Here is a 13,333-nt window from a genome sequence, read left to right on the forward strand (position 1 = left end):
CATCTTTGACTGTATTGATTTGGAAAGGATACGAGATAAATGATAATACATTTCACACGATTGACCAAGATCAAAAGAGCACCAACCAAAACAGCGGTGTCCGCTTTGATGCAACAACCGAGAGGAGAAAGGACACATATTATGGTTACATAGTGGATATATGGGAACTTGACTACGGACATGATTTTAAGGTCCCTTTGTTTAAGTGCAAATGGGTCAATCTGTCAGGAGGCGGGGTACAGGTAGACCCATAGTACGGAATGACAACAGTGGATCTGAAAAATCTTGGGTACACTAACGAACCGTTCGTCCTAGCCAATGATGTGGCACCGCAGAAGCTCTGGGACTGCTGAAGGAGCTGCGATATACATACCCGAAAGTAAGTACTACTGGCTAGCTAGTTGCGCATATCTCCCGTTGATTCTATAGCTATACTTTCATCAATGCCATTTAATTATAATGCTTCATTATCAGTTTGATTGACCTCTATTTCTCGTAAAGTGCTTGTGGCAAGAACAAGGGAATGATTTCTGTGAATACTACATGTGCGAGTTCATCCACAACGCGACTTTGAAAATAAGTGGGACTAATCTAAAAGACAATATGAAGTGCGTAAGCAATAATATTCACAATTTCATTTTATTACACCACCATTTCTGTTGAGTTTCATTCATATATATGTATTAATTAACCCCTTCTTCAAATTAAACGTGGCAGATGCGGAATGAACTCCTAGAACTAGATCGCATGAAAGCAATTCAAGAGGAATTGGCGGGATTCTTTCTTGACCACGTCATCAATAAAGCATGAGAATACCATGTGCAAGTTGATTTCAATTGCCAGGGGATTGTAATTAAGAGATCTTACATATTGTATATGTATGTAGCCAGTAGCGTCGGATAGATAATACGAAAACTTGTTGTTCGACCAATCTCTCGGAGAAGGAGAGGTCGATCGATCACTTCTCTCGGTATGCATGACGAACTTCTGTACTTAATGGTTCCCTTCATTTTCTTACTAGCTAGCGTGTCGAGGGCCTCTCTATGTATATTACGTAGCGTCGACCAAGAACGGACATAAGAGAGGACACTTCTCTCTATTAAATAATTAGCTAGCTAACACAATATATGAAACACCTAAATTAACCCCCCAAAACCCCCAACCCCCCCCCTTCAAAAAAACAAAAACACCAGCCACTGGAATGCTGACGCGTGGAGGCCTTTTGGTCCCGATTGGTGCCTCCAACCGGGACCAAAGGCCCCCCTGCCTGGGCTCGGCGCACCGGCCACGTGAAGGCACATATGTCCCGGTTCGTGTTTGAACCGGGACTAAAGGGGGGAGGTATTAGTAACGACCCATTAGTCTCGGTTCATGAACCGGGACTAAAGGCCCTTACGAACCGGGACAAATTCCCCCTTTTCTACTAGTGAAGTGCCGGTACCCAACAACACCTCCAAGAAGGGACGCGACGATGACGACGTTGCTGCCAAGGGTTTCCCCCGGGACACGGCGAGGAGAGAGGAAGGGTAGCCTCGACGCCCTCCAGGAAGGTCCGGCGGCACCCTCAGGCGCCCCCGCGTCGGTGTCGGCCAAGCCAACAGAGATTTCTCCCGATACCAGCCTCTACCTCAGGCACTCCGGAGCTCGCCACCAGACCGACCACCTCCCTGCACCAACACGGACACGAAACTTCCCATGCTGTCTCACCACGGCACCGCGAAGATGGTCTGCACAATGGAGAAGAGGAGCCGAGACAAGGGCAACAGCACCGTCGGCATACGGGAGGGCCCCACCTCCACCGTCCAGGACGGTAGCTGACCGGACGCCATGGCAGGACCTTACCGGGCCCGTGGCCCCACAGGCCCGGACAGCTCCCGCCTCCGCGCAACAGCTGGTACGCCGTCGACGTCGCTGTCCCAGTCCAAGCCGCTCCCCTGCCTCCCCATACAGAGAGCGTCGCGGTCGCACCAGAGCCGACCCGCAAGAACCCAGAAGGGATCATACGGGCCCAGATCTGGGCCGGGGGCGCGCCCCCGGCCGGCCAGCACCATCGGACCACCCCGGTGCCAAGAGGCGGCACCACCACGGCGAGCACCGCCAGCCTCCACACCAGGACGTCGGACCGCCACCGGCCGAGGCGCACCGCCGCCGGCCATCACCGCCCGAGCAGGGGAGGACCGCACGTGGGGAAGGGAAAGCCCACCGCCGCCAGCATCACGCGGCCGAGGGCCGGCGGCGCAGGCTGACGGCGACGGGAGGAGGAATGGGCGCGGGGAGGGGCTGGAGGCGCGTGGAGGAAGGGCCCCCGACCGCCTCGCTCGGGGAGGCGGCGCGAGGGTACGGGGGCGTGGAGGAGGGGTGGGGGAGGAGAAGGGGAACTGGGGAGGAGGGGGCTGGCGGCTCCGGCAGGCTCCGGCCGCGGCTGCGGTGGCTCCGCGCGGGGGAGCCGCCGGCGGCGGGGGGGGGGGGGGGGGGACCCTAGGGAGCGGGGGAGCGGGAGGAGGTGCTCGGGCAAAAAACTACTCCCTCCGTTCCTAAGTATAGGTATTTCTAGAGATTTCAACAAGTGACTACATACGGAGCAAAATGAGTGAATCTACACTCTAAAATATGTCTATATATATCCGTATGTTGTAGTCCATTTAAAATCTCTAAAAAAACTTATATTTAGAAATGGAGGGAGTAGTTATTAAGACCCATTCCTTTCGGGGAGCAGGGCACCCGTATATAATCTTCCGGATGACGCGACGACCTGGTCATGAAAGCCACGGAAGGACGTGCTTAATTAGTTGATCCACGTACTCGATTTTATAATCAAGTGAGTGGATCCGTGCTGAACCAACTGGTTACCAGTAGTACTTGTTTTGGACTAACGCGAGGAAGACACCTTGGGTACGACTTACTTTTGCGTTTCATGAGTGAGTCTCGATTGGAAAGAAAGAAAGGCTGGCTTTGGCTTTGGTTTTGGGAGTTAAACGTGGCGCCATGGAGGGAGCTAGTCAAGGTCTGCCACAAAGTCACCACCGGCCACTAGTAGAAAAGAAATGAGAGGTGGAGCCTACTCCACTAGTCTGTTCGGCGATGCATGCATCTTCGACCACAAAGGCGATGGCCAAGTCAAGATTCCCCACCGCCACGGAGTCCGGTTGGGCTCGTACGCTCCGGCACCGCGCAAGGGAGAGGGGGGCGGCTACGGATGCTTGATTAGGTCCACGGCGACATGACCTTGCCGATCGAGTAGGCTGGCTGGTCTTGCTTTCAGCTCGGCCTCTGACTTTGCCTTAGCTCTTTACGCTCAGCATGTCCTCTGTTTACATGTTGACGGCCCTGCTTCGCCCTAGGAGCGGCCCGGCAAGGCGCGCGTGTTTCACGTGCCAGCAAACGCTTTCACTGCGCCAAATATATGACATTCTTTTACCCTATGAAGTGGCAATTATAATCGGGCACCGCTACCCATCAGACTACAGATACTTGCTTCTATCAGACTGGTGGCAAGCCGTCCGATCCTGTGCAGGGAGGACGTCTGATCTGGGCCAGGAAGGCATGGAAAGGGGGCGGTTGGGTCGGGGGCAATTAACTGGGGATAATAAAAACTAGATGACGAGAGATTATTGGAGACGGGGATCTCAGCCGTGAATGAAAATAAGGTCAACGTATCGCGAGCGGTCTGACGATGGTTTCCCTCAAGACTACCGACAGGAAGAGTTTCCCATTATAGTCGGTTTCAGTTTATAATGAACTCTCTAGAGCAGTTAATACTGTCAGATAAAAGAAATATCTATGAGATCAAGTGTTGTTGATCCGATCCACCTGTCAGCCAACTGACATAGTGCCCGCCATAAAAAATTATAATCATTAAAATAAATCATAAATCATTTACCGGATTCAGGATTTAGTTAACTTACCAACGGAAAATATAATACTACATGGTTATAGTGTTATCCAAATGATTGAGCCTTTTTTATGGTATCCAAATGATTGAGTTATTGGTAAATTCGCTTGACTGCACAATAGGAAAAGGCTAAGGATTGCTTTTGGTCGACCGACCCGTGCTGCGTCAGTTGCATGCGCGCCCTCGGATAGCGCTTAGATTCGCGTTGGATCCCTTCAAGTGGGGGTGCCACGTAGGTTGTTTGGCCCCATGCATCACTTGCCCGCGCGAACTTAGAGCATCTCCAGCCGCGCCCAAGAAAGGCCTCCCAAGGCGATTTAATTGTGCCGGCGCCGAAAAAACGGCCCAGTCACGGCTCCAGGACGCCGAATTCCGCTGGCCCGGACCGTTTTTGCGCCCGGCGCTCGCAGGCCGAACCCGGCACACTGGGGGGCGCTCGGGGGCTCCCACGCAAGCGAAAAGTGTTCCTGGGGCCACATTGACAGGCAAAAAGTCAATCCACCCGGCCAGATTCGCCCTCCTTCCCTCCGCGCTCGGCCGCCACCCTGCACCACCCTGCCGATCCCGGCGCCGACCACCGCCCATCGCAGCCAGGTAGATCGTCTCCAGCCTAGGAAAAGAAGGAGCGTCGCCGAGGCAACCTCTTCGCCGCCGCCCCGACACCTTTTCCGGCGCTCTGGCCGCGCAGGGCCTGTATGCCGGCGGGCTTGCGCCCACCTCATCCACAAGGTGTTCGGTGAATTGCCCAGCCCGACGATGGACTCCGAAGATGAGGAGGCGCTCGCGGCGTTGCTAGATGAGGAAGCGGAAGTCGACTTCCAGGAGCAGGAGCATCTCATGGTGCTCGCCGCCCTCGCCGGCCTGCTCGCGAGCAGTGAGAAGCCGCGGCGAGGTGGCTCGGCGCTTGGGCGGGTGAAAGCACAAGTGCTCCCTAGGTGGTTTTGGTAATTAATGTCAACATATCTCTTGTTGGACTAACACTTTTATCTAGTATATTTCAGACAAGTTGAACAATGGAGTGGCATGGACTAAAAGATGTGGAAACTCCTTCAAGATGCTAAGGATAAAGGATTGGCTCAGCTTCAAGCTCAAGACTCTTCATTTTATATTTTAGTGATCCAAGATCACATTGAGTCTATAGGAAAGGCCAATACTATCAAGAAGGGATGAGGTGTTGCTTAATGAGTTTCTTGCTTCACAGTGCTTAGTGATATGCTCCAAAGCCCTCAACTACTTTCCCACTTCCACACATATGACCTAAACCTAAAGTCAAACTCGGCCCCACCGATTCTTTCTATCCGGCGCCATCGAGTTCAGTTGTCATAGCCACTGCCACAAACCCTAGGCAAATCGGTCTCACCGATAGAGATCTCGGTCTCACCGAGATGGGATTGTAATCTCTCTGTGTATGTCCATTATCAAAATCGGTCTCATCGAGTTTGAGCAATTGGTACTACCGAGATTACAATGCAAACTCTCTGGTTAACTTATTACCAAAATCGGTCCCACCGAGTTTGAGTAATCGGTCTCACCGAGTTTGCCTTACCAACTCTCTGGTTAGCTAATTACCAAAATCGGTCTCACCGAGATTACGTTATGCCCTAACCCTAACCATATCGGTCCTACCGAGTTGCATATCGGTCCTATCGAAAATCCTAACGGTCACTAGATTTGCTGAATCGGTCTGACCGAGTTTCTCAATTCGGTCCCACCGAGTTTGGCAAGTTGTGTGTAACGGTTAGATATTGTGTGGAGGCTATATATACCCCTCCACCTCCTCTTCATTCGTTGAGAGAGCCATCAGAACAAACCTACACTTCCAACTTACCAGTTCTGAGAGAGAACCACCTACTCATGTGTTGAGGCCAAGATATTCCATTCCTACCATATGAATCTTGATCTCTAGCCTTCCCAAGTTGCTTTCCACTCAAATCTTCTTTCCACCAAATCCAAATCCTGTGAGAGAGAGTTGAGTGTTGGGGAGACTATCATTTGAAGCACAAGAGCAAGGAGTTCATCATCAACACACCATTTGTTACTTCTTGCAGAGTGGTGTCTCCTAGATTGGCTAGGTGTCACTTGGAAGCCTCCGACAAGATTGTGGAGTTGAACCAAGGAGTTTGTAAGGGCAAGGAGATCGCCTACTTCGTGAAGATCTACCGCTAGTGATGCAAGTCTTTCGTGGGAGACGGCCATGGTGGGATAGACAAGGTTGCTTCTTCGTGGACCCTTCGTGGGTGGAGCCCTCCGTGAACTCGCGCAACCGTTACCCTTCGTGGGTTGAAGTCTCCATTAACGTGGATGTACGATAGCACCACCTATCGGAACCACGACAAAAATATCCGTGTCTCCAATTGCGTTTGAATCCTCCAAAACCCTTCCCTTTACATTCTTGCAAGTTGCATGCTTTACTTTCTGCTACTCATATACTCTTTGCATGCTTGCTTGTTATGTATTGTGAATGTTAAAGTTGTGCCTAAACTCCACTTAAACTTAAAGAAGTTAAAAACTGCAACTTTGGTACTTAGTGTCTAATCACCCCCCCCCCTCTAGACACCTCTTCTCAAGGTCCTACAGCGGGTGAAAGCAAAGAACCGGCATCGTCTGGAAGGCTACTGCATGCTTTACTCGGACTACTTCGCCGACGCTCCATTGCACGGTGAGAAAACATTTCGGCGCCGTTATCGGATGAGCCAAAAACTTTTCCTCCGGATTGTGAACTCTATCCGGGAGTTCGACAGCTACTTGAAGTCCAAGAAGGATTGTACCGGCACACTTGGATTCACCTCGATCCAGAAGTGCACGACAGCTATGAGGATGCTTGCATACGGAGCTCCCGGTGATTCACTCGACGACTACGGGTGCATGGCCGAGTCCACCACCATTGAGTGTTTCTACAAGTTCTGCAGGGCAGTGGTGGCAGTGTTTGGACCGCAGTACTTGCGAACACCCAATGCGGAAGACACTGCTCGGATCCTAGCACAGAATGAAGCAAGAGGATTTCCTAGGATGCTTGGAAGCATCGACTGCATGCATTGGAAATGGAAGAACTGTCCATTTGCTTGGCAGGGGTTGTACAAAGGCGCCAAAGGCGGTTGCAGTGTGGTGCTTGAGGCAGTGGCCACACAGGACCTCTGGATTTGGCACTCTTTCTTTGGGATGCCAGGAACTCACAATGACATCAACGTCCTGCAGTGGTCCCCAGTCTTTGCCAAGCTTGTTGAAGGTCATTCTCCTTCGGTGAACTTCGAGGTCAATGGGCGGTAGTACAACAAGGGGTACTATCTAGTTGACGGCATCTATCCGAGATGGTCGACATTTGTGAAGACCATCTCAAACCCTGTGCCAGGAGGCAAGAACGCCTGGTTTGCGAAGATTCGGGAGGCTTGCAGGAAGGATGTCGAGCGGGCATTTGGTGTGCTCCAATCTCGATTTGCTGTTGTCCGGTACCCTGCTCAGACCTGGTCGAAAGATCAAATGTGGGATATCATGACTTGCTGTGTCATCTTGCACAACATGATCATTGAGAGCGAGCAGGAAGAGCCAGTGTTTGACACTGAACCATATTACTTGCAGGGTCCTCTTGCCCAAGTTGATCACCATCTACTGGCAAACTGGACTGACTACCTCAATATGCGTCAGGAGATCCGAGATCCACAGGTGCATCAAGAACTGCAACACGATCTGGTGGAGCACCTATGGAGGCTCAAGGGCGAGGCCGGGAATGGAGATGAAACTTGAGTTTTTATTTGTTAAACGATATAATTTGTAGTGAACTATTTGATTTATGTGATGAAACAAGCCGAAAATACGCCGAACTATGTGAGGAGCTAATTGATTCCTATTTGTTTGTGCAAAATTCACGCTGAAACCCGCCGAACCGGCCGAATATGGACCGATTCACGCAGTTATCGGGCCGTTTCTAGACATATTTGGGCCGAAAGCTGGGCTGAATTCGGCGACTGGGGGCGACCTGGGGGCAACGGCTGGGTGCCGAACCGCCCCGAGCGCTGATTTTATCGCCGGCGCACCCCCAGGACGCTCTTTTTCAGCGCCCAGGGGGGTCGAACGGCTGGAGATGCTCTTATCCTATCAGGTGAGGGTGGCTCTGTCCTCGATCTCCTTCCTTTGTCTTTCTCCGGTGTCTCTTGCTCCTCTTTTCTCCTTTGCGCCATGGGGGACGGGATCACCAAGGGGCAGTCCGGGCATAGACGGATGGGATGCTGCAAGCTTACTCCCTTCTTCCCTCTCCTCCTTACTCATGTGTCCATATCAGGGAACCGTGCCAAACCAGAAGCCAATGGGCAGAGGCCCTGGCGAGCACCGCGAGCCGAGATGCTACGACCAGTAGTTTGGAGCTGTTGGGAATGTGCCCGATGTCTACTGCAACCGATATCGAAGCATTCTGGACTCAGATTCTTGGCTTCGCCATGGCTGACGCCGCCACGAGCTGAGACCGTGTCTTGTTTTGCTGCAACCAACACCATGGGGAGTTGGCACCGGCTGCTTGAAAGCTGCGATGGCTTGTGGTAGTTTGCTGGAATCGACGGTGCGGGGAGCTGCAACCAATAGAACGTAGTAGGGAAGGGCAGTATTTTTTGGAACCGTGCATCGGTTTTTGCTAGAATCAACAACGTGGATAGCTACATCCGACAAGTTTTCTTGCTGCAATGGCGATGCGACCATCGCGGGGGAGCTGCATCATTGGGTTTGCTGGAACCTACAACACGAATAGCTAGCCCCCGACAATAGATCTTGCTACAACCAGCGGTGCAACTAGCACAATTGGCAGTTGCATCGACTTTTTTTTCTTCTGGCGGCGAGCTATGATCGGTGGCGAGGCAGTGAGCTGGGACCGGTGAAAAAAGTTATTGCGACCCGCAACAGAGATGCCTCAACGAGCGACACTACGACAATGACGACAGCAAGCCGCAGCGAGCCTTGGCAATCTGCGAGCGAGGATGCTGGCCAGGTACAACGGTCGGGGACAACAAAGACAATGGAGAAAGGTGGCCGTGAGATTTGGAGGACGAAAAATAGATGAAAACATAGTTCTGGAAGAGGCGTGATCCAATGGTGTGGAAGGGTCCCAATCCTACGGCCGCGTTGCGATATGGTGAAAGTTGGGCCAGTTGACTGGCGCCTAGCGTTTTCTGTTGGAAAAACTAATGATTGAAAAGGCCATTACGGTGAACCAATATGTGGTTGAGATGGTTAGGTGGACAGTGGTATCCCCAACCCACCAGGGTTCAAATCCTGGTGCTCGCATTATTCCTGGATTTATTTCAGGATTTCTGACAATGCGCTTTCAATGGGAGGAGACATTCCCATCGACGACGAGGTGCCTACGATGACTTCGTAAATCTCAAGATGATATGCCGGCTCAGTTTTTCGAAGGTGCTCATAGAGGTAGGGTGTGCGTGTGTGCGTTCATACGGGTGAATGTATGCGCGTGTATATGAGCGCTTGTGTCTGCTAAAAAAAGGCCATTACGTGAACTCTTCCTCGGGGCTGGCCATTAGGATGGCTATCACTTTATTAATTGAGGGATAAATCTGTTCCGCATAATGGATTGCCTGTTATCTATCTTGCCAATGCTAATCGAATCTTATCTTCTGACCGGTGAGCTATTTTTTCCAGGGGTTTTCCAGGTGTGTCGTTCATGCATGCTTTTATGCAGATATGCTACAACACGTACTAAACGTGTAGGATAAACGTGGCTACCTGGAGATTCGATGCACCGATCCATGCACGTGCATGCATCACACTGAACTTGGACATGATACTCTTTGCTTAACTCAGAAGGGATCCGAGCAACGACCCCCAAAACACAGTAATACTAATCAGAGGTTTTCCAACTCGCCCCTAGTTCACACGTGCAAGCAAACAAGTGTGTACGTGCAGTTCGTGACGCAAGAGATCGGCATCTTTCCACCAGAATGAGGTCATTTTAATTAGTGTTGGATCAGGCTGACTTTAATTAGGATAGTACATACTAATTAGTTTGGTGAATATGTAGGATATAGGAAATTAGGAATATACTTGCAAATTAATTGGCCTGCAAAGAAAAGAAATACATACCAGCACACATGCATGAACCTTTCTGTTTCTTGTTCATTGTTTCGAGAATGTTGAAGAACGCCAACTTCGCCGCTTACTGTATTTTTTATGAAAAAATATTCGTTGCTTTTGATGCGGTCTTGCTTGCATTGTCACTAGAAATCGGGAAATACAGCACCGGTCCAAGAGAGATGTCTGAAACAAGCAGATGTCATGCATAGACCAGGTAGTATACTACTCGCATACCGGCGCACATATTAAATCAGTTAAGTATGTCCGGTGGATGAAGTCTATGGACTGCATACATACATAGTTAATTAACTAATCAAAAGTGACGATCCAATCAACAAAAGTGACCTGGTCTCAGTGATTTCCAGATCATCGGCTTGCCCATTCTCAGCTACTAGCATCACACAAGTTGCCGGCTGCGTACATGGCCAGTTTGGCTACATGCATAGGTGCACAGAGATCAAGCCAAATTTTGTTTTGACGGGAATACACTAGGTCCCGCCTTCTGAGAGTTCGTTCGATTTTGTATATTGGTTCGGTCACTGCGTACCAATTCTTCTGCTTAATACCACGTCAACTCAAGGTCTTGGTTCGTGCTGGGTCCAGGTTCAGTGTAAATATCGAGGCAGATTCGAAGTTGTAGGTTCTAGCCCAGCTGACATCACATGTGTGGGAACCGGGAAGAAAGAGCATATTTGGAATATAGAATCAGTTCAAAAAGCTCGCACGGGATAGAGAAAAAATGGAATCGTTAACTGGGGCCCACGACTAAAGTCCATGTCGAAGGACTTTTTTTTGAAATTATGATGATTTTTATAGCAAATTCGAAAACTATACACCCTAATGGAGAAAAATCAAAAGTATCACCCCGTCGGCCTCCTGTTGGCCGAAAAGGGACTTTTCGGCCGCTTGTTGGCCGAAGAGGGACTTTTCGGCCAACTGTTGGCCAAAAAGGACTTTTCGGCCAACCGTTGGCCAAAAAATACTTTTCGGCCAACAGTTGGCCAAAGAGTCCCTCTTCAGCCAACAGTCGCTCTATTTTTATAAAAATTCATATCAAATAGGATTTTTAGTATTTTAATTTGATTCTTTTTGCATTAGATTAGAAATTTTATGAAGTTTCTGTAGGTATGAAGTTTGACTAGATTTGAAAGTTTGAATTTGAATTTTCATGAATTTTCTCAAATCACTAGATTGCCTATAATTTGAGCTAGGAGTATTCTTTTTAGATGATTCTTTTTGCTACTGGTTCTTTGTGACTTTGTTTATCAATAGTAATTAATTGGTGAATTCTAGGATTATTTAAAATTAGGTTTTTACGCCATTCTTTTCCTCCATTTTCTCCCGCCATTTTATTTCCCGCCATTCTCTCCCTCCATTTTCTTTCCCGCCATTCTCTCCCGCCATCTTCTTTCCCGCCATCTTCTTTCTCGCCATCTTCACTTCTCAACTTATAAAACGAGCCTCATGGTGTCCACGATCATAGATAACATCGTCTGACACGGTCTGTGTCTCCTGCGTCGGTGCTGCTGGTGGAGTGTGAAACACTGTCTGAGACAAGTCATAAGTGTTTGCAGCTTCGTCATCATCATCGGAGAGTGTTTCACACCTATGACTTCTCTCACACAGTGTTTCACACTCCACATGAAGGCAGCATCGTCATCCTCCGTCGATGCAACACTCCTTAGTGTGGCGGGAGAGAATGGCGGGAAAGAAAATGGCGGCAAAGAAAATGGAGGGAAAAAGATTGCGGGAAAGTATTTTTTTTTCATGTATAAAACGGCAATGGTTGTACAGGATTTACAAGGCACTTTTAAATATAAACTCCTATGAAGCTCAAAACAGTTTTCTAGTAGGATAAAAGAAATAAAATACAAAAAAATACTACAAATAAAATAGATACTGATAACTAAACATAAACAAAAAGAATATGTCAAAAAAACTAAAGAATTTTTTAAAGCAATTAATATTAAAAGAAATAGCATAAAACCTATAAAACACTAAAATAGAACTGTTTTCATAAAAACCTAATTTTAAAATAGCATAAAACCTATAAAATTTGCCAATTAATTACTACTGATAAACAAATTCACAAAGAACTAGTAGCAAAAAGAATCATCTAAAAGAATACTCCTAGTTCAAATTATAGGCAATCTAGTGATTTGTGAAAATTCATGAAAATTCAAATTCAAACTTTCAAATCTAGTCAAACTTGATATCTACATAAACTTCATAAAATTTCTAATCTAATTAAAAAAGAATCAAATTAAAATACTAAAAATACTATTTGATATGAATTTTTTAAAAAGTAGAGCAACTGTTGGCTGAAGAAGGACTCTTTGGCCAACGGTTGGCCGAAAAGTACTTTTTGGCCAACGGTTGGCCGAAAAGTGGCTGGAATTTCACATAGAGCGCCTGAAACACCGTTGAGCAAAGACAAAGGACTACAACTTCAAAACAAAACAGGTACTTCTGATTACGCTTCATATAAAAGACTTTGAGGTTTTTCTATCAGGCAGACTTCGGTAGCAGGGGCGGAGCCAGGATTTAGACATGGGGGGGGGGGGGGCGAGAAAGATAATAATCATTTCAGAGACACAACACAAAAATATAGTCTCGAAAGTAGAATTGATATGAATGAAAACATATGTTTGGTAATAACATAAGATTGAATTATCACGTAGAATAGGTTGCTCCTCATGTTGTATTCTCACTGATATTTGAGCTCAAAGCAAATGAGCTTGTAAAATGACTATTTTCCATGAAATACTCTCTCCGTCCCAAAATTCCTGTCTTAGATTTGTCTAAATACGAATGTATCAAGTAACGTTTTAGTATTAGATACATGCGTGTCTAGATAAATCTAAAACAAGAATTTTGAAACGGAGGGGGTAATAAACAAGAGGCGCAATCAGATTTCTAAACTATAATCTTACCTAATTAGTAAAATAAATCAATGGTTTGAATCGAATTTGTACTAATTCACATGGATTACTATTTACCAGTGGCGTACCTTGATTCCTTGGAACTTTATCTGTTGATGTGTGACGCCGGTATTACAGACCAGTAGATGCGATCTCTCTCAAAAATTCAATTGCCCTGGGAGTGTACTGCCCTCTGCTCCGTGCGGCTGTGCCACAACCACAACCACAACGGCGGAAGCCGCGAGAACGCCGAGAAGTGACGCTGCGACGGGCGACGGCGCAAGAACGTAGGGAACTAGTAGACCTAGCTAGAAGCCAGTAGCCACGAACATAATAATGGAAAGGATAGCAAATTAACTACTCGATTTGACGGCCGGATGTAGGGCTAGTTTGGATCGATGCCTGGCGCTCATGCCTGGTAAAAAGTGGTGCCTGGCCATGGCCTGGA

Source organism: Triticum aestivum, chromosome 7B (assembly GCF_018294505.1).
Source record: "Triticum aestivum cultivar Chinese Spring chromosome 7B, IWGSC CS RefSeq v2.1, whole genome shotgun sequence".
NCBI lineage: Eukaryota > Viridiplantae > Streptophyta > Magnoliopsida > Poales > Poaceae > Triticum > Triticum aestivum.